Genomic DNA, 23,122 nt, shown 5'->3' with positions numbered 1-23,122 from the left:
ATAAAAAAGATTTGAAGTCCAGTCACCTCTCAGCACCAACACCACTGTCTTCCTAACCCAAGCTCTCTTCTGTTATCATGGCCACCAACTTCTCTCCCACAGTCAACACTGCTCCATGCACGGCAGTCTGTCCTATCAAGTCCAACCTTTGATCATGTTCCTCTTCACTCATGCCTCTTCCATTCTTACCTCATGCTGAATAGAAGCAGAGTATCCTTGGTCAGAAGACCCTACAAATAGCACCCCCCCATTTGCTCTCTGAGCTCCTCACATACCAAACTCTGGTGTTACCAGCAGAATGGTATTATTGTGGGGAGGCAGGATCTGGAAGTTTTTGGTCAAAGGGTAGATATTTTCATGTATGAAGATGAACAAGTCCTACAGATCCAATCCATAGAATGGTTAACAAGATTGTGCTATGTACTTCAAAGCTGAAGAGGATACATCTTATGTTAAATGTTCTTTTCATGAAAGTAACGGGAAAGGTGACAGTTACCTTTATGACATTGTTTATGGCAATGGATACATAGGTATGTATTTACATTCAAACTTATTAGGATGTATACATTAAAGATACACAGATTTTGTATGTCAATCATACCTCATTAAAAAAACAAGGGAAAATACAACAGTTATATTACTCACAATCATTTGGCAAATTGTGAGATTTTGGTGCTTCATTTATTGCTACTACTGAATCTGTTTGCAAATCAAGTTTATTTTCCTCCGCTTATTTAATTTCTTTGTTATAACTTTGGATTCTTAGGGTATGTTTGTACTTTTCTTAATATGGTTGAATAAAAATGAGAGTATGCTGGAATCACTGTTAAAGATACATTTTCTTTTGGAAAAAAAAAGACAGTGACCTCAAAACACTGTTTTTGGTATTTTTACAAATAATAAGGTGAAACAGGCTTAAGTGTAAATTTAAAATTTAAGCACATTAAATATTTGATCTGTTGATAAGTATTTTTGGAGACTCAAAATTAAACTACACTCATTAATATTCATTTATTCTTTCTATCATTCAACTGTATTGCCTGCCTGGATCTTGTAATATGGTAGAAGCTAAGGATAAAGCAAGAAGGCAGGCAATGTGCTCTCAGCTGGTGACAGAATTGTTACTGTGTGGGATTCACTGTGATGGGCACAGTAATAGCCCACAGCAGCCCACATATAAGGCGTGAATAGCCATATTGGGGACCACTGGGGAGCTTCAAGAGGACAGCTTAGACAGTAACAGTCTTAAAGATGATTAATTTTGATAATGGATTCAAGAAATACTTTATAGCAATACTGTAATTGCAGTACCAGTCATCTAAACAGAATCATTATTCCTCTAACTTTATCAAATTCTGCGATTTTTGGCAGTGTCTATTCTTCATCTACTTTTAACGGCTTCAAAGACCTGATTGGACTCATTCTCAAATTCTGTGGGAAGATGATGATCACTGAACAAAAGGTAAATATTGGAAGCAGTGAGAGGTTTCCCTGTAAGGAAAGTAGAATAAGGAGCTGTAAATTTGAAATTGACAATCTTGGTTAACTCACATAGTGGTTTGGTTCATGCACTGCACTTACTTTGCAATTTTCACTGTTGAGAGCTGGACGTAGACTTCATAAAAGCATTTAGAGTCATTAAGAATTTTATTAAGAATTTAACTCTATTAAGAAATTAATCTATTACTTAGTACACACTCAATTCACTCCTATCCTGCAGGGGGGCTCTTTCCCAGATACTTACACCCAAACAGCACCTGTCTTGACCCAGGCACAGACCTCTGTTCCCAGTCTGAAGTAGGCGTTCCTCCACCCTCTGTCACATCACTCCTATTTATGTCACCCCGCATTACCACCCTCCCCTGGATCCTGGATTGTGATCTTCTTAAGGATTAGAATTGACTATTATCCCCATTAGAAGGTACTTAATGAATGTTTGTTGAATGCCTAAGTCTCCAATGATTTTAAGCTTTTATTAAAAACTGGATGTGCACTGAAATTCCTGTAGGGGACTTCAATAAAGTTGGGATGAGAATAAGGGAATGCTTCTCTTTTCCATTTACTTCTCTTTAAGAACTGAAGACTCAGTACTTCCCTGGTAGCACAAGGGGTTAAGTCTCAGCATGATGAAGCTATTGGCAGCCATTGCAGCACAAGTTTGATCCCCGACCAGGGAGCTAACCCACATGGCACAGCAGACCTCTCCGGTCTCACCCGATGTTCCCCTCAGCAGTGTATTTCAGTAGATTCCCCTGTTCTGCTCCTCACTCTGCCTCTGGTGAATCCTCTCACCCCCTGCCCCACACCTCTGGCCTACACCCCAGCTCCTATATTGCATAAATAAATAAAACTTTAAAAAAACCTGAAGACTCAGAGGAAGAGCCTAGTTCTCTTTCACACTCTTTGCACTTCCCTTCTTCCCCATGGAATGAAGAGATAATCCATTACCCTGCCTTTACTATGTACAACTCACCACAAATTCCCAATGAATAGGATCTGAATTAAGTTTTGCTGTTACACATATTTAAAATGTCATGTTCTAAATAGGTAATACATTCTCATGGGCCAATACTCATTAGTGTATCTCATGGGTCTAAAAATTTATATAGTGAAATGTCTCCCCCACCTCAGGCCATGTCTCCATTACCCAATTCCTACTTTCCATATGTAAACACTCTTCTTAATTTCTTATGTATACTTAGTTTCAGAGTCGTTTAATGCATTTACCAGCAAATCACAAATATAAATTCTCATATTTCTCTCTTCTCTACCAAAGCATGACATACTCTTTTAGAACTCAGCTTTTTTTTTTTAAACTTTTCTAAACTTTTTTTTTTTTTAAGATTTATTTATTTATTTATACAAGCACTGGGTACAGTCAGAAGCACGGGAGGGTGAGAATTCACCAGAGCCAGAGTGGGGAGTAGAGCAGGCAGAAGGACCGAAGTACACTGCTGAGGGGAGCAGCGGGCGGCAGGAGAGGTCTGCGCGCCATGTGGGACCCTCCTCCAGTGGCCGGGGAGCAGCTGGGGATCGAACCAGCGCTGCAGAGGCTGCAGGCAGCTTCGCAACCCAACACTCAACCGCTGCGCCACCGGGTAGGCCCAGAACTCAGCTTTTTTTAATTTAACATTTTGGGTAACTTTCCTTACTTGTTCCTCACTTGCTTCCTAGTTCTTTTGTACAGCTACATAGTATTCCAATATGTAGATATGTCACAATTGATTTAATCAAATCTTTAGTGATAGACATTTGATTTGCTTCCAATCTTCTTTGCAAATAATCCCTTTAATGATGCACATTTAGTTTTGATACAATGCTATATGACTCAATGCTTAATTCTTTAAACATTTTGACTTACAATTTATTTCAAAAAGCTTCCCTTTTAATCTGGGAGCTAACTGATACATGACATTTGCTAAAGGATAAATTAAGTTTAGACTCTAGATCAATGACTTGAAAAAGTTACTTAATTTTATGAGTTCATTTCTGGGCATTTATCCATAAGAATGTTGGATGATATAGCAGAGTATGAGTTCATTTTAGGGAGCAGACAGTGCATGTGTAAACTTTGCAGTTTTTTCCAAGGTCATTTGGATGAAGCAGCATTCTGGGGCTCCCCTTGGGAAAAAGCTTGATCATTTTCGTAATTTTGATGATCAGTAATACTTTAATATTATTTTGGATCCTGATGCATTGTATTCAGCAGAGGTTTACAAAAAGGAGAAGGCCTCAGCGTGTCAATCTACAATTAGATCACCACTAGTCTTTGGGGGAAGACATTATGCATCAATGTCAAGACCCTGCTCATTCCAGAGTCCAACAGTACAGAACAGACTTGTGTGGGATTCTGTGTGTTTATCCTGTACATACCTGCCCCTGTAGAGACTAGTGTTCTATTTGACCAAAGGGGAATTCCATCCATTCCCTCATCCATGCGGTTGGTTGGCAGGGTAGCCTAGTGAGGAGAGCCCTCTGGCATGACATGGGCTGCAGGGTTGGAAAGGACCAAGTGAATACTACTAGAACTTAGTAAAGGTTTATTAGGGCATGGGCAGTGGGGAGGTGGGATGCAGTGAAGGTCTTATAAAGCTGCCAGCCTAAACATTGATTTGGTTTAAGATCAAACCCAAAAGATGCATTTCCCTTCAGGGAGGTTGAAGCTCCAAGCCCTCTAGATCAACTGAGGGCACTCAGTGAGGCCATGCTACCTTCAGTCAAACCTTGCTTGGGTTTAGAAACCTAGACTCATTTAATGCAGTAAGATACTCTAATCTCCTTCATTTCTTTACATGTTGAATTTTATATTTTCCAGTTTGAAGATCTTTTTCTGATTTAGGAGAATAAAATAAAAGACAAACATGGAGGTAGAATTAAAGGTGTAAATTAGAAGAAACTATCAGTTTCAAGTTGTTTATGAGCAGCTTTCACAAATCTTTATTTTCAACTTTATCCTTCCTAACCCTTTTTGAGTTTCTGGTAATGGTATCATATCCATTTTATCAATTTCTGGAGCCTCTCCAATGAACTCCATCTCTTCCCATTTCAACAGTCATCAGGTTAGAAAGCCTAAATTGGATGAACTTCTCTATTACATATGTGATAATTACCAGGCAATAAATTTAAATTAATTGCAGTTCCCATGTATGTTTATTTCCTGCCACAATCTTTCAGTGAGTACTTACCTGTGGCAGGCCAGTTCCAGCAACTTGGTTATACGTTCATAAGCATAATCAGTAAAGCTGTGTTTTAACCATTTGTACACTGAAAGATGAGGTGGTAGATGACTGATTTTTGTATGCCCAGTAGTTGGATATGGGTCAGTTTAATGAATATATTTCCAGTGATTTTTAAGTTCACAACCCTGTGCTTGGCATATGGTCCTGAGAGAACGGTAAGCCTTCTGTTAACTCTTTTCTCTTTTATTCTTTCTCCTCCTTCAATTTTCCTAGACATCTCCTTGAACTTCCCCCCCTCCACACACACACACTTGTCTTTGTAAACCTCCTGACTGAAACCTCATACAATTAAGTACTTAATTAAAATTTTGTATTGTGACAGTATTTGTATGCCTCAGTTATCCATGGCTATGTAACAACCACCCCCAAATTTAGTAGCTTCAAACAACAGTCATTTTATTTGCTGATGAGCCTGAGGACCAGCTAGGTGGTCCTTCTGCTCCATGTGACACTGACTGGGCTTACTTATGAGATTGCACTCAGTTGTGAGTTTAGCTGAGTGGGAATGCCCGAGGTGTCTTCAGCCCTCTCTCACTTGGTCTTTCCCAGGGTGGTGGGACTTCTTATAGGGCAGCTGGCTCATAAGGTGGAGGATCAACCTTGGAAACAGAGCATAATTTCTGTCACATTTTGTTGGTCAAAACAGGTCACAGAAATAGCACAGATTTAAGCGAAAAGGAAATACCTCCACCTCTTTTTGGGAGAGAGGCAAGGTTACAGTGCAAAATGGCATGTGCGGTGGGAGATATTGCAACCATCTTTGGAAACATGAGCTATGACGCTGTATGGATATATTTTATGTTGGTATAAGCCCTTATAAGTCGCAGGTATGGGCAGGAGTAGTGAATCTGGTATTAGTTTGTTTTCTCCCTGTCTGTCTGCCTAGCTGGTAAAGGCTGTTTTTGAATTATACTCCCTGGTATCAGTATTTTTAGTTCCAAGACACAAGAAGCAATTCTGTCTAACTGAAGCAAAAAAGGGGTTTTCATTGGCTTGTCAATTAGTTTACAGAAGAAAGGAAGATTAGAGCACTAGGACCTCAGGAAGCCTGGGCAGGAAGACATATCTAAGGTGACACCACAAGGACACTCAGGACAGGACTCTGCCGCTGGTATTACACACGCTGGACTGTGGACCCTACTGTCACAGGCTCTTAGCACCACTGAGCCCAGTCTGAGGCCTTGAGTCTTTCCCTTATAGCTCCAAGTCCTGAGTAGGAGCAACCAATTTCTCAAGTCTACTTGCTCTCTCTTAAACCAAGAAGTGGAAGAGGCTCGCTTCCACAAAGGTTGGGGCTGAGGGTATTCTAGCCCCCTACCTAGATTTACATGACAGAGTATTCCCCCCCCAATACAAAGAGCTACCTAGTACTGGACATCCAGTAGTCATTGATGAGAATGCTTAGTTATCTTGACCCTACCCCTGCTACTTCAACTCTACTCACTCCAATATAGCCTCATTGCAAAACATCAAACATGTTTCTGTCTCAGGGCCCTCGTACATGTTATTTTCACATCAGAAATGCTCTTCTCCAAATATCTGGATGACTCACACATTCACCTAACTCAAATCTTTAGACAAAATATAAGGTCTTCCAATAGCCATTCCATCTAAAATTATAACCCCTCAATCCACACTTTCTTTCCCCTTCCCTGCTGCTCTTTTTTTCTTAACTCTTAATATTATCTAACTTACCATACATACATTTTCTCTTCCTCTCTAAAACATAAGCTCCATGGGACAAGGATTTTAGACTGTTTTATTCAGTGTTGTGTCCTCATTGTGTCTACAACAGTGTCTGGAAAATAGTAACTGTTCAGTAATGTCTTGCATAAATGAATTTAAAGCCAGTGTCTATATGATTCCTTTATGATCACATTTGTTATATGGCTGACAGTGATTCTTCTTAGAGTATAATCCTCCTAGCAACGTAACTGCCTAGAATGTTTTTCTCGTTTTAAATTGTTATGCAATACAAAATGAAAATATTTGATGGGTAAAAATTGTTTAATTTATCATTCACTTTCCTTCAACCTGACTTACCCTTCTGCCTAGAAGGAAATTAGATGAGTCAGACAAGTATCATTTATCACAAAATTGTACCTTATGCTTCGTTCTCCGCTCAGCACTTCTAAATTGATATTTAGCTGATTTATTGCACTATTTTTCAGGGTATTGCTGCAAGCTTAATCATTTTCAAGGTCATCCCTTTCATCCTTCATTCAGAAAGACATGAAATTGGACTTTTTCCAGTTTTTAGGAATGTATTAGTCTTCAGGAGCTGTGGCAAGCAGAGCAGCAAGCACCAGTGCGCTAATTCATGATGTACCGTAGGAAGCAAAACAGCTGGCCCTGTAGATTTGAATAATATCCAAGGTAAGTCAAAAACGTTTACTGAGTATCTACTGAGTGCAAAGCCAGTTCTTCCCTTTCTGTGGTTTGATGTCTGCTTTCTCATTTGTTGTTGTGACACGTCAGAGTTGGGCATCAAACCCTTGACATTTACACAGCTGGGCAAACAGGAGGCATAAGGGAAAAGATCCAGGGCTTTGGGAAGCTCTTCATGACATTTCCTATTTGTGTTCCTGGCAGTGGCCCTGTGTATGACAATGTATTTCCTTTTACATAAAAACTGGTGAAGATGATCTCTCATTCACTCATTCACAGAACTCGCACTTACTGGGCCTCTTCTGTGGACCAAGAATTGTGATGATAACAGTGAGCAAAACAAAATTCCGGTTCTCAGGAAGCTTCTGACTAATTGCATTGATAGCTGGAGCTAAAGCCTTGGGGGCAAAAGTAAGCAAAAGGCAGGGAGGAGGCTTTTACCCAATTCTTACTCATATTCCTAGCAGATGTCCTGTGGACATGTTGGGGAAAGGTAAGTAGATGTCATTCCACCTGCCTGCTCCCTCCAGGTGCCTTCTCCCCACTGATGATGCCTACATTTAGTCATCAGCTCTTGGTAATGGGACAAACTGGATTGGCAGGCACTGAAGGGATGTAATTGTTATAGCATTTGGAGCAACATAGCCTCTAAAATCCAAAATTTTAAATGCAAAGCAGAATATTTGCAAACCATTTTCTCTCCCCATTCCCTTCCTGTTGGAGGAGACCATCAGGTTTCTGGAGCTTTGGAACTTGTTCAGTTTCCATCTATTATTTGCCCCTAGGTAGCCCTTCCTAAGAGCCTCAGGAGTTCATTTCTTCCCTAAGTAGAGGAAGCAATGCTAAGTAAACCCCAGGATATTTTAATAGGGTTGGTATTTTCTGAGCAGTGAGCACACAGAAGGTGAGGCAGGGTGAATGAAACTTAAAGCATAGGTGAATGAAACTTAAAGCGTTCTCTGAGAACCTGGATAAAAAGGGATAAAAATGGGGATGAATGATTACCACTGATCTTCAGTTTCAGTGCAACCAACATTCTCTTTGGACACACACTCTCTCTCTTTGGCTGCACAGTCGCTGCTTTCCTCCTACCTTTGCACTGCTTCTTCTTCATCTGGTTTGTGGGTTGCTCCTCCTGCATCTAACCACTGCTTGTTGGCTCAGTCCTGAACACCCTTTCTTCGTCTATCTACAATTTGTCCCTAAGTGATCACACCATATGTTTGTCTTCAACTACTGCATATAATTTTAATTTAATTACTACCTAAATTCACTGCTTATATTGCTATACTCATCTGTATACCTATGTATGTGGAGATAGAGGTGGGAAGGAGAGGGAAGGGAGTCATTTTAATTACTTTAATTCCTATATTCAGAGTTTAAAAAAGAGGAGGGAAGAAGGGTGAGGGATCCAACTCGTGCTGCAGTGGCTGCCAATAGCTTCATAGTGCTGAGACTTAACTCCTTGTGCTACCAGGGAGGCCCCATAACACACACACATATATATATATGTATTCTTTTTTTTTAAAGATTTATTTATTTATTTATTTATTTATTTATTTATTTATTTATTTATTTATACATACAAGCACTGGGTACAGTCAGAAGCCCGGGAGGGTGAGAGAATTCACCAGAGCCAGAGCGGGGAGCAGAGCAGGCAGAAGGACCGAAGTACACTGCTGAGGGGAGCAGCGGGCGGCAGGAGAGGTCTGCGCGCCATGTGGGACCCTCCTCCGGTGGCCGGGGAGCAGCTGGGGATCGAACCGGCGCTGCAGGGGCTGCGGGCAGCTTGGCAACCCAGCGCTCAACCGTTGCACCACCGGGGAGGCCCCATAATACATATTTTTAATGTAAGTTCATAAATGCAGTTTCAGTACAGCTCTCTTCTTTGACCCCAGGTCTCCATAACAAATGCCTTCTGAACATCTTCACTTTGATTTTTTGAATCACTGCAGACTCAACATCAAATCTGAACTCATGTTCTCTCTCTCAAATGCTGATTTTGGATTTTTTGTTTTGTTTTGCTTTTGTTCATACACTGAGTGTGCTTCTTATCCACTCAGCTATGCAAATTGAAAACCCAAGAGTTATTTTGACATTTCCACCCATCTATCATCAAATTTTGACAAGTTTGCCTCCTAAATAGCAATCAAATCTGCCCTCTTTTACCCCCATCACCTCAATCCTTGAAGCAATTATAAATCCTCTAGCTTTGACTCCTGTTGGTCCACCCATGTCCATTTTGGTTTCCTGCAATCCATTTTCCACAAAGCAGCTAAAGGGATCATTCAAAATGCCAAGTTTTCCTGTGGCATCTCTGTTGCTCTTAGGACTCTGCAGCCTGCCTGCCTGTATCAGCCTTCATTTGTTCTATATGCCCCTCATTCTCTCGGTCCATCTGCCCAACCCTCTTTCAAGCTCCCTTACCGGCATACCCACCCTGCCATGAGATTTCTGTCCTTTAACTGGGAAATCTCTACCTCATCTCCTTGACTCATCTCTGATTCCTGCTTCAGACCTTGACTGCCTCTTCCCCAGTACTTACCACAAAAGTATTTAGGTGTCGTTGGGGTTTGAAGGGTGGGGGGACTCATAAGTAATGTTTCTCTTTTCCCTGCCTGTGTTTAGAACCTATTGAGGGATAAGATATGGATATCAGCTGGACAAATCCTCATAGCCTCCTGCGGGGTAGGTAAGAAGCAACGTGCGTCTAGCAGTCAAAAGTGTTTGGGTACATGGCTGAGTGAATGAATGAATAAACAATGAGTAGGCAACTACTAAGTGTCAAGCACAGTGCTAAGTTTCAGGAATACAAAGAAAAATAAGCATCTCTAACATCTGTATGCCTTTTTCTTAGTGTTTTCTCTGTATTTTATTGTATTGAAGATATTGATATTTATATACTTATATATTAACCTATTTAATTTAATATGCTATCATTAGATTATGTTTATTATATTGTTTTATGATTGTATGACATAATAGTAAATATTTTTAAATTGATATTAACATTTATAATATATTTAATCCCCATAGCACCTCTCTGAGATAGAAACTAATATTTTCCCATCCTCATCTTTCTGCTCCCCAGAAACAGGGCTCGCTGATAGATATGAGGGTGAGTTTTGGGGTGGGCATTAAGCATGTCTGCCTCAGCCTTTCTTTCTTCTGCCTCTGCCTCCCCACAAAGATGTATTTCCTTTTGCTCTGCCTTGTTTAGGAAGTTGAGCAAGCCTACAGTTTTGTGGACTTTACTCTTTTTCTTTGTGATTTTTTTAATTCCCAAAAGATAAATAAAAATTTCAGATAATGCTTACATTAAATAAGTATCATTGGGCATTACTGAGCATGATTCTGCAAGGTTCCCCATTAATTAAACAATCAACTCTGTCCTTCTTTAGATCTTTGGTAAACAGCATTCTCCTAGTTTTGATAATTATTTTTTGAAAATGATAGAGTGAATTTTCTTAAGGTTCAAAGAAAATAGCAAACATGATCAAATAATAGATAATAAATTATTGCGATGAAAATTTAAATTAATTAGCTTGCATAAGAAAAGATAAACAAACTATCTGGTTACTATTTTTATTTTCAACTAAATGAAGTGTTTCAATAAGTAGGATGGTCCCTATATCTACAATAAAAAATTAAATTTAGCAGATGAGTTTTTAGCTTTAGAGTTTTTTTTTATTCGTGGTAATGTTGGTTTACAATACTGTGTATGTTTTAGGAGTAAGGTTTATTCCTCTACACATGAATGTTGCCATATCATACCCACCATCAAAGTACCAGTAATGCTCCTCCAGAGTCTATTGGACCCTCTCTGCCCTTTCTCTCCTAGTTTGGTAACCTCAGTTCTGTATTCCACAGGTTTGTTTTGATTTGCTTTTGCTTAGCTCCTTTATGTTCCATATATGACTGAAATTATCCAGTTTTTGTATTTCTACTTTTGAGTTATTTCACTTAACATAATCCCCACCAGTTGTAAATGCAAAAATCGATCTTTTTCCTAGCCAAGTAGTATGCCATTATGTATCTATACTTCATCTTCTTTATCCATTGGGCACTTAGGTTGTTTCCATAGCTTGGTTATTGTAAATAGTGATACAATGAACACAAGAATACATATATGTTTTTGAGTTAATATTTTATATTCTTCAGCCATGTATCTCTGAGTGGAATGTTGGATCAAATGGTAGATCTATTTTTAATATTTTGAGAACCTCCCCCATACTGTTTCCCATAGGTAATGGAGGTTTACATTCCCAACAAGAGTGTATGAGGATAACTTTTCTCCATACCTCCACCAACATTGTTTCTGATCTTTTTGATATAGGATATTCTCACAAATGTGAAGTGGTATTTCATTGTGGTTTTTCTTTACACTTCCCTGATAATAAGGAATGATGAGCATTTTTTCATCCACCTATTGGCCATCTGTATGTCTTCTTTGGAGAAGTGTGTATTCATATCTTCTGCCTATTTTTGGATTGGATTTTTTTGTTATTGTTGAAGTTGTATGAGTCTTTTGTTGATTATGGATAGTAATTCCTTGTCAGATGTATGAGGTACCAATCAGTATCTCCCATTCAGTAGGATGTCATCTTATTTTGCGGTGTCATGTTCTTTCACTGTGCAGAAACATTTTAGTTTGATGTAGTCTCATTTTTTTTTCTGCTTTTGTTTCCCTTTCTGTTGGAATGGAGTCCCCAAAGACATCTCTGAAATCAATGTTGCTGAGGATTTTGCCTATGTTTTCTTCTGTATTTTGGTGTTTTGTTTCATAGAAGTCCATTTTACAGAAGTCCTTTTAATATTTCTAGAGGATATGAATTTCCTCTACTGTTTTTTTTTGTCTCTAAAGCTTTGTATTGCTCCTTCAAGTCTAGAGATTTTAATTTTTAAAACTAGAAAATTACAATGGATACAACAAAACCCATATTCCTACCACCTAGCATGAGCAATTATTGTGTTCCTCTATTGATGATTTCTTATCTTTTCCCTTATTTAGTGCTTTAAATTCTATTTAAATTTAAATACAAACACACATGTAAATTATTCTCTCACTTTTTTTCCACAAAGGCAGCTCATGGTATACACTATTCTGTTGTTATCTTGCTTTTTCTAGTAATATCTTAGTGACTATTGAAACAGAAGAGTTTTTTTTTTTTTTAGATTTATTTATTTATTTATATAAGCACTGGGTACAGTCAGAAGCACGGGAGGGTGAGAGAATTCACCAGAGCCAGAGCGGGGAGCAGAGCAGGCAAAAGGACCGAAGTATGCTACTGAGGGGAGCAGCAGGTGCGGCAGGAGAGGTTTGCGCGCCATGTGGGACCCTCGCTGGCGGCCGGGGACCGAACTGATGCTGCAGAGGCTGCGGGCAGCTTCTTAGCCCAGCGCTCAACTGCTGCACCACCAGGCGAGGCCCGAAACAGAAGAGTTTTAAGTCTAACCTGAAAAACTGTATTTTAGCTGTCATGATGACAAAATTCTGGACTTAGTCCCTAAAGCTGGTAATATTAGTTGCAGTTCTTTGAAGTCACTTCTAGCACCAAATGTTTGGGGTTCCTGGGAGGCAGAGTGAAATGAAGATTAGAGTGCATGCATTTTATTAGGGAGTTCTCCTAGAATTAACACCTATGGAAGATAATGGAAGTTGGAAGGGGTCGGGGAGAGGAGAAGCAGAATTGAGCAAAGAGAAAGTCTGGATAGCGACGCAATCTCAATAACAGCCTCATGACCCCTTGGCTGGTGAAGCTGGAATGGCCTTTCCAAATTTTCCTGAGTCAGGAAGGAGTTTAGGCCCTTATACTTCTGCTTCAATCAGTCACTGAATGCACATGGCCCAGGTTAGCATGTGACCCTGGGCTATCTGTTCAGCCAAGGACAATTTCCAGAGAAAACTAATAGCTAAGGGCTCCCTTCCAGTGGCTCTCCAAAAATATGGGGGAGTAAGTTCTTTATCCCAGAAGGGAGATCTGAGCAAAGTATAATATCCACCAAAAATGTCCTGTTTTTAGGAGTATATTTAGGAGTGAAAGTATTTAGGAGTGAAATTTCATGATATTTATATATAGTTAACTTTCAGTGGTTCAGGTAAATATGTTTGTGATCATGTGAGAAAGGGAAAGATAAAAAGCAAATTTTCAAAATGTTAACAAGTAGCGAATCTAAATAAAGAATATAGGGGCATTCATAGTATTGTTCTTGTCATTTTCCTATGGTGCTCGTGACATCATGAGAAGTTGTATCTAGAGCCCAAGTGTTAGATCTAGATGCCAGGACTTTTAAAGATATATTTTGTAACTATCTTAAGTGTAATATGATTGGGGTATATGAAAAACGTTGTGAGTCCCCACTCAGGTCTTCTTCCAACTTGTCAGACCTCATTCTGGGAAGGAAAAATTATCCATTAGTCCAAACATAGCTTCAGTCAAGATAGTGGGGGGATTTAAGAAGACATGTTCTCTGCACATCATTATAAAGAGAAAGTATCCAAAACTTACACATAAAACAGAAACTACTTTTGACCATTCGATTTTCTGCTAAGAGCACTAACAAGATGTACTATTGATTAGAGTCTAGTCTAGACTCTTGTAAAGTTGCTTTGTGGAAAATTGATAGTGACTTTTGCCTACTGTGTAAGATAACTTCAAAGATTATGCTTTTATGGCCCTGTAGGACATTTGCAAGTGTTTTTTTTTAAAGATTTATTTTATTTATTTATGCATATAAGAGTTGGGGTGTAGGCCAGAGGGGCAGTGGGTAAAGGGGTGCAAAAAAATATCCAAGAAGCCAATAAAATCAGCTGACAATGAGTACTTGAAAAGGAAATATTTTAAAATGATATAAGGCAAATAGCAACATTTGCGTGAATTTTATGTAAGAGATAGTCAGTGTGCAGCTGTAACACTTGTAGGGCTGTGCTGTTCTTCACATCAATCATCCACTCTGACTGAGGGGCAGGGGCTTCATGTTGACTGTCCAGTGCCCCTGCCATGCTACTTAAATATTTTGAATATCACCCATGAATTAGTAAATCACATAAGATAATTGTTATTTTTTTCATTATTTAGAATCACTGCATATTAGGGTTCAGAGGTGTTACTTCACTTAAAAATATGAATTTATAGGAAATGCCTATAATTGTCAAATTGATAGAGACAGTAAAATAGTAGTTAACAGGGGCTGGGCTGGGGAAGTAGGTTAAGTGAATATAGTGTTGTTGGGATGATGAAAAGCTCTGAGACCGATGGTGGCAGCGGTGACACAGCAGCATGAGTGTGCTCAATGCTAATGCTGTGCAACTGTGCACTTAAATATAGTTAATATGGTAAATTTTATATTGTGAATATTTTACCCCAATATCACTATAAAGAATAGTAAAAAAAAAAAGAGACTACATGTAGAAAATAAATTCATTTAGCTAATAAAAGGATAAAAGAAAGGTTTTCAGAAAAGCAACAAAAAAAAAATGTGAGAGCTATTACTTTCTTTGAAGAGACTAAAGAAATAGCTTATCTACTGGGGAATGCTTGGTATACTAATACCATGTTTGAACATTTTAACTTTTGATGGAGAGAAAATACTTAATCTCCAAGAGAACAAGATGAAATTTTAAATTTTGAGTTGATTACTGGAAACACTCCTTGTCTGGTAGATAAATATTAAATTATGAAATGTCACCTCATGGAAATTGTGAAAGTCATCTCCAAAATATTAAAAATTAAATCAGATAAAACATTAGACAGGCCTAATGTAGGAAATGATCCTGTTCTGGTTTTGGAAGACAGACTGGAAGAACTTATTGGGGCTTTTCTATTATTTATTTTATAGATTCTGCCAAGAAACAAAACCTACATGCTCATTTTCAGGCATAAGGTCTGATATTGCTGTTCAGAGTTCCTGAAAAAATAAATGTTTTATTAGAGGTTGGAGTGAGGGTTTGGGTCCTATTTTGAGTGTTAAAGTAGAAACCCGGGAATCCCTATATCATACACTGCCAAGCCACATTCATACTCAGTTGACTCAACCACATGCAAAACTATCTCCAAATCATATACAGCATTAGGAGCCAATGTCACCACACACACAATAATAATAATAAATGCAAAGCAAAGTTCTACTTCAGAAACAACTGAGTCAGCCCTGCATTCTCCCACCAAGATGGGGCATCTCTGGCTCTATTGGAGAATGCCACTTCTGCTTATGGTCTAGGTGAGATTGCAGTTCTTTTCCCCAAATAGGAGGGACTTGAGTCTCTGGAAACCACACAGAATAAAAGAGAGGAAGGTGCTGAACCTGCTCCAGGTATGTTATACCTATCATAAAACTAAAATAAAAAATCCATACAGTATATAGGTGTTAGCTTTAATCTTGCCTGTTATCAAAATTGGCCCAACTAGTAATATGGATTCTAAGCAACAAAATTATAGTTCCTCTCTGGGGGTATGCAGCCTCTTCCCCATTTTCTCACACACAAAAATAAATTATGAGGGCTGATAAATGCCAGAAATGCAAAAATGTATTTTTTATATATATTCATAGGTTTACCTCCTTTAGAAGTGTGAAGACCTATGGAAGCCTGCAATTAAAAACCTTTATAGGTGTTCAGGGTAGATGTCAAGGAATACTGTGGCTAGAAAATAAAAGTCTAGGGTCCTCCCTGGTGGCCTCGGGGGTTAAGTCTCAGTGCTATCACCACTGTGGCCTGAGTTCGATCCCTGGCCAGGGAGCTAACCACATGGCACAGCAGACTCTTCTGTCTCACCTGATGCTCCCCTCAGCAGTGTATTTCAGTCAGTCCACCTGCCCTGCTCCCCACTGTCTCTGTTAAGCATCTCACCCCCTGCACCTCTGGCCTACACCCCAGTTCTTCTACGCAAAAATAAATCAAATCTTAAAAAAAAAATGTCTAACACAAACAAAGCCTTCTGTAGTTAGAACAGGAAGGCAAATATTTTGTTTGGAAAGGAAATACTTTAAAAGATGCACTCAGGGGCCTCCCCGGTGGTGCAGCGGTTGAGCGCTGGGTTGCGAGGCTGCCCGCAGCCTCTGCGGCGCCGGTTGGATCCCCGGCCACCGGGTGAAGGTCCCACATGGTGCGCAGACCTCTCCTGCCGCCCGCTGCTCCCCTCAGCAGTGTACTTCGGTCCCTCTGCCTGCTCTGCTCCCCGCTCTGGCTCTGGTGAATTCTCTCACCCTCCCGTGCTTCTGACTGTACCCAGTGCTTGTATAAATAAATAAATACATCTTTTAAAAAAAAAAAAAAGATGCATTCAGACAAAATTAAGGGAGAGTAGTTTTCTTAAATGGAGAGGGCCATTGTCCTAAACATGAAATGAAAAAATTGAACTTTATGAAAGGTAAGAGAAGATTAAAAGGATTGTAAAAGAAAAATATGTTGAAATACAGACTATCTCAGATAGGCCTCGAAAAGTTATGGATGAAAGGCTGCCACGCATTCATTGCCATTCATTCATCACACATTCATTGGATTTCTCTTTTTTGTGCCAAGCACTGCTGGGTGTTGACGATAAAACAAGGGAGGCATAGACACTCTTCCTACAAGTTGGGGGTGGTGTGCATTAACCAACAAGTCACAGGAATAGCTATAAACTGTGAAAAGTGCTGCAATGCAAAAAAGGATGAGAAAAGAACACGTAACTGAGTGAACCAATCTAGTGTGGGGTGAGGGAGGCTTTCTTTACTTGGGGTGTTTTCATTGTGTATCTTACTCTGAGTTTCCCCCAAAACAAACCGTAAGACAAGGATTTGGCACAAGTGAGTTATTTAAGAGTTGATTCATGAAAGCTTTGTGCAGTGAGTCATGGGAAGGAAGAAAACTAATAAAAACATTAATGAGCAAATAACCCCTGTGAGTAGAGGTCTCGCTTACATTAGGGATTCTCAGAGAGACTTTATGAATATCCCCGTAAGGGGTATGAAGCTGAGACATTTATCTACCAACATCCATTCCTCTTTGGTTACGTGTTAAATTCTTAGCACTTGCAGCCTCCTCCTCAGGCAGAGGGACAAAGAACACTAATATGGACACTATACATAGAGGATCTGGTAAAACAGATGGCAGGACTCCACCCAGGGTTTCTGACTGAGTGGGTCCAGGGTGGGGTAGGAGAATGCATTTCTAACAAATTCCCAGGTGAGGCTGCTGGGTTCAGGGACTACCCTTTCAGAACTCTAGACCAGCTATGGGGCAGAGCAGGAACAGTACCTGCCACATACTAACAACTGGACTTGGTGGTAGATTAAGAGGAAAGATGTAAAGAATGTATCAAGGGTGACTTATAAGTGACTGGCCTGTGTTCCACACCTGAAAGTAAGGATAAAACAAGGGTAGCATCGACACTCTTCCAACAAGTCACAAGTCACAGAAATATCTATAAACTATGAAAAGTGCTGCAGTGGGTTCAGGTGTGCATTTTTTTTTTTTAAAGATTTATTTATTTATTTATTTATTCATTCATTCATTCATTCATTCAAGCACTGGGTACAGTCAGAAGCACGGGAGGGTGAGAGAATTCACCAGAGCCAGAGCGGGGAGCAGAGCAGGCAGAAGGACTGAAGTACACTGCTGAGGGGAGCAGCGGGTGGCAGGAGAGGTCTGAGCGCCATGTGGGACCCTCCTCCGGTGGCCGGGGAGCAGCTGGGGATAGAACCGGCGCTGCAGAGGCCGCAGGCAGCTCCGCAACCCAGCGCTCAACCTTTGCGCCACCGGGGAGGCCCTCAGGTGTGCATGTTGAGCTTGCGGTTCATGTAGGACATCCAAGCATTGACCTGGAATAAGCAATTAGGTGTACGACATTGGAGCTCAGAGAACATTCAGCTAGAGAGAGAATGCTTATGGAGACGAAAAGAGGTCACAGACAGGGCCCCACACCTCCATGCTCAATTTAGAGACTGGCTAGAGGAGAAGGAGCCAGCAAAGGACACTGAAAAAAGGGGGTAGAGAAGTAGGAGAAAAACCAAGATGGCAATTTCCAGATTCCAAGAGGAGCAAGCACTTAGAAAGTAAGCAGACAAGGGCCTCCCTGTTGGCGCAAGGGGTTAAGACACAACCTATAAAGCCATCTGCAAGCACGAGTTTGATTCCTGGCCCGCCAGGGAGCAGCCCACATGGCGCAGCAGACCTCTCCTGACTTGCCTGCTGCTCCCCTTAGCAGTGTATTTCAGTCAGTCTGCCTGTTCTGTTCCCCACTCTGTCTCTGGTGAATCCTCTCACCCCCACACCTCTGGTCTGTACCCCAGTTCTTGTATGCATAAATAAATCTTTTTTTTTTTTAAAAAGAAAAAACTCAGACAAGCATCTAGTGCTGCTGAGTAAGAAAAGAATGACATAGACAGCATTTGTTTGGAGACAGGGAGGGCACTGGTGATATAGTAACAACAGTCTCAGTGGAGTGGTGGAGACAGACCAATTTGGGGGTGTTAAAAATAATGTCGAGTTAAGGAAGAAGAGATGTTATAAATGGTTCCTCGTTAGAGTAGTTTTATGTTCAAGGGAACCCTTGCTATAAATGGGTGGTGGAGGATGCATATGATCAAAGACCTTTTTCTTTCTACCATGGAGATAGTAGAGTCTTTGTTTAGTGATGGCAATGACCTGGTAGCAAGGGGAGAGTTAGAAGAAACAGGACAATGTTTCTGATGTGGGGATAAGGTGGATGCCTTCAAGAGTGAGTCCTAAAGAGAAAATGGGATTCAAAAATGAAGATTTTTTCTTTTAATAGGTGCAGGGACACCTTTACCATTTGCTTACCATGTTCTTAATGAATTATTGAATTTAGCTCAAGGGCGAGAAAGATTTGCAGTGACACCTCCCAGGCACCAGATGGTGATATTCAGCTACAGTCAATTTTCTGTCACCTGAGAGCACCTTCTTAGGAGCAGTAAATAAAAAGCACGTGTGTGCTTAGAAACTGGACTGAGTTGGCCCCAGAGCAATGGGATTGTAAGTGACTTTCTGGTTTGGCTCTTTAAGTGGAACTGCAACTCCTGGCTTGAAAAGAATAGAGGGTTTATGCAATTGCGCACAAAGCACAAAGGAAGGGAATCATTTCTCGGAATAGGGGTTCGGAGGCATTGATTTACCTGCCACCAAAACCTGGGAAGAATCAGTCTGATAATAAATAACACTGAGTGTTCATTAACAAGGAAACGCTGATCAAGTGGAGTTTCTGCTGTGCTGTAGGAATTAACTGCATGAAGGCAGCTGTGGGGATCGGCCTCTTGGCCCGGGGCCTTCCATTGACTTACAAGTGGTGGCCATAACTTTTTGCAGGCCAGCTGACCCCAGCAGCACCTCTGGGCCATCACTACTGGCTCTCCCTAATGGGCCTCTGAATCTGCACTCGTTGTACTGAAATAATCTCTCAATCACATCCTTCCTTCCTCACATCCCGGCCCCCAGCTGACCTCCTGGGAGGGCCTCCATCTGAGCAGCACAATAACGTAGTGGGCCCCACCCTCTCCTTGACTAATATTAACAGTATTTACTTAACTATGTTCATGGGTTGATTTACTATATCCTGCTCACTATTGGGAGGATAGAGTCTCCCAATAATCCAATCCTGTCCTTGCAAACTAGTATGAAATAGGTAGTTCCCATTTCCCTTTGCATTTCTGGAATGATCCCAGAAAATCCCTGAGGGATCTTGGTTTTAATTTTAAACAACTATTTCCCTCTTGTATTTTCCATAGCCTTCAGGCATATTAAGGTCTCCTTTGTTTTGAAAAAACATCTTTACTCCTGCTGTAACTCCAAGTTACCATCTTATTTCATCCTTTCTTTTTGAGGATAAACTTCCCTTTTTCTTCTTTAACCCTTTGAAAGGTGTCTTCGGTCAGCTACCAATATTGTCCTCCGCAAGGCAAACAGTGACCTTTGCCTGTCCTCACCTCCTTCAATTACTTCTGTTCCCTTGGGCTTTGCTGCATCATTTGATACTGCTGACCACACTTCCCTTCTGGAACGGCTTGCTTGCTTGCTTTTCTTTCTCTTTTGCCTGATCCTGAACTAACCTGATCCTTTTCACACCTCTGATCTTTTTTCTTTTGTTGCCTCAAATGGCTCTTCTGCTTTTGGGGAGAAGAGGCTTCTGTCACATTTGGGGGTTGAGTATTCCATGAGGCTCGCCTTTATGTGAACAATTTCTCTTTGTGATCTGATCTTCTGACAAGATTGCCAAGCTTATTTTTCTAATTGCCCTCTAAATGTTTCTACTGGGATAAATAGCTTTCACCCCAAGTTTAGTATTTCTTTTTAAGAACACCTTATCTTTTCCTTAATTCTGAAACCAGCTCCTCCCAACTTTGTTTCCTAGGTCACTAAGTCTACTGTTTTTCACCAGTCTCCTGAAAGTAAAACTTTGAAGCATTTAGGATTTTCCTTTTTCAAAACTAGATTATAATCCCAGTTCTTCCATATAATAGCTTTGTCGTATGGGACACATTATATTACCAGATAATCAATCTAGCCATCAGTTAACTCATGTTAAAAAGGGATAATAAAAATTCAGGGTTGTTGTAAGAAACATTTAAAGAGCCCTGCACAGCACTTAGAACATCAAAAATTCAAATTTTTGATAATTTTTTTTTAAATTTCTTCCCACACACCCCTGTTACTTGCCTTACTAGCCAAAGACTTTTTCTTACATATAAATTATAACCAGCTTTCAAGCCAATCTTCTTGATTTAAGTAACTAGTGCTTTCAACTCATCATGCATACTTTTACCCAATTAACCACTTTTGAATATAGCTTTCATGATTTATACACCATGCCCAGCTCTCTAATGGTTCCACGTTTTCTATCTCGTTGTCCAAACTGCTATCCCTAACCTGGCCTCTCTCCACACTCATTCTCCTCGGCACTCCTTTCCTCCCTGGCTGGTGAGCATGCCAGGCTCACTTCTGCCTCATGATTTCCAGTCCTGACTCTGCACCTACAGATCTGCTTAAATTTAGCTTCTTCATAAATGTTCTATGACTTGATGAATGATCTTTTATTTTTTTTTTTTAAGATTTATTTATTTATTTATACAAGCACTGGGTACAGTCAGAAGCCCGGGAGGGTGAGAGAATTCACCAGAGCCAGAGCGGGGAGCAGAGCAGGCAGAAGGACCGAAGTACACTGCTGAGGGGAGCAGTGGGCACAGCAGGAGAGGTCTGCCGTACTGCTTCGCAGCCCAGCGCTCAACCGCTGTGCCACCAGGGGAGGCCCATTGATGAATGATCTTTTAGAGGCTAGGTTATCACAGTCCTTAAGGTGGACTCTGTACTTCACAATTTAATCTCTGGGCTAAGTTTTTTTCCCTCTTGTTGTTGTTGTTTTTTAATGAGTCATTAAAAATTACTTGAACAGGGCCTCCCTGGTGGCTAAGGGGCTAAGTCTCAGTGCTATCAAGCTATCACCAGGGACTGCAGCAGGAGTTCGATCCCCGGCCAGGGAGCTGACCCACATGGTGCAGCAGACCTCTCCTGTCTTGCTCACTGCTCCCCTCAGCAGTGTATTTAAGTACATCTGCCTGTTCTGCTCCCTACACTGTCTCTGGTGAATCCTCTCACCCCCCTCCCTCACACCTCTGGCCTATATCCCAGTTCTCATATGCATAAAAAAATAAAACAAATCTTAAAAAAAAATTACTTGTACAGAAATATCGATAATAGTCAAAACATGGTGTTAGGAGGGGAAATTGTACCCTTGCCCCTCTTGGTTCTTCAGTTTCATATGTATGGAGGTCTTGGGAATATGGGACTGGCAAAATGACCGAAGGAGTCAGTTTATATACCTTTTAGGCAAAGAAACAGAAAATTTACAAAGAACTGACAAGATAAAAAGACTTTAGACTTGAGTAATAATTGGCGTGGAACTAAGCAGTTTATTTATATGGCCTTCTCATCCCTGTATTCCTTACCTCTGGCTGTAAGGATGTCTCTGTCTGCTGGTAAAGGGATTAGAGAGGCTCAGAATGCCCTCTTCTACCTGCTATTTCTCAGGCTACTTTAATTCAAAATAATGAATGTGTCACTTTGGCATATTTTGGAGTAACCTGCTCCAAGACCCAACAATGGATACAACACAAGTGTCTTTCAAGTGATAAAAGAATTAACAAAATGTGCATTTTTTATTGTTTCCCATCATTTACTATTATTAATATTTATTTACAACTATTTTTGTGGACATATGTGTTGAAATACCCAGAAAATAGAATTGCTGGGCTATGTGGTAACTGTGTATTTAACATTCTGATGAACTGCCAAATTTTTGCAGCTGTGATCATTTGCATTTCTACCAGAAATGTATTGTGGTTGCTATTTCACCAAATCCTTGCAAATACTTATTGTCATTTTTTATTACAGTCATTCTAATGAGTGTGAAGTGTTATCACATTGTGATTTCTTTTCCCTGATGTCTAATGATGTCAAGCATCTTATTATGTGCTTATTGACCATTTGTATATCTTTTTTAGAAAACTATTCACAACATTTGCCCATTTTCTCTTGGGTTATTTGTTTCTTTGCTATGAGGTATAATAGCACTTTATATATCCTAGGTAAAACTCTTAAGAGATATATGATTTGCAAATATTTCTCCCATTTTGTGGGTTTTATTCACATTATGATGCTGTCATTTGAAATATAAGCATTTTTTACTGTCAATAAAATCCAATTTAGTTTTTCTTGTCACTTTTGCTTTGATGTCTTTTCTAAGAAGACATTGCCTGATGCAAGTTCAGATGTTTTCTAAGAATTTTATATTTTTTAATCTTACATTTAGGTCTTGATTCATTTTGAGTTAAATTTTATATGGTGTAAGGTAGGGGTCTAAATTAATTCTTTTTGCGTGTATCTTTTCTGATGTTTTATATATAAGCCGCCTTATAGTGCCAGGAGGGCACAGAGCTGGTTCTCTATGATCCGAGCAGATGGGTGAAGGAGGAGTCCAGGAGCCCTCGGTGGCTTTCAGGCTTTA

At 40.1% G+C, this 23,122-nt stretch overlaps 1 long non-coding RNA gene across 2 annotated transcripts in view; it reads left to right on the top strand.

Annotated features, from left to right (window-relative positions):
- LOC119239100 (uncharacterized) overlaps positions 1-23,122 on the top strand; it is a 44,724-nt gene that overhangs the window by 18,989 nt on the left and 2,613 nt on the right. For both annotated transcript variants that reach the window (XR_005123747.2, XR_008550028.1), the window contains 2 exons: positions 1,372-1,462; positions 6,911-7,115. This is a non-coding gene — a long non-coding RNA (uncharacterized LOC119239100). The remainder of the gene's footprint in view (positions 1-1,371; positions 1,463-6,910; positions 7,116-23,122) is intronic.

This window comes from Talpa occidentalis, unplaced genomic scaffold (assembly GCF_014898055.3).
Source record: "Talpa occidentalis isolate TD23 unplaced genomic scaffold, MPIMG_talOcc4v2.1 talOcc4.11, whole genome shotgun sequence".
In the NCBI taxonomy this organism is placed as follows: domain Eukaryota; kingdom Metazoa; phylum Chordata; class Mammalia; order Eulipotyphla; family Talpidae; genus Talpa; species Talpa occidentalis.
Note: the sequence above shows the minus strand (reverse complement) of the source record. Positions and strands in the feature narration are given on the sequence as shown.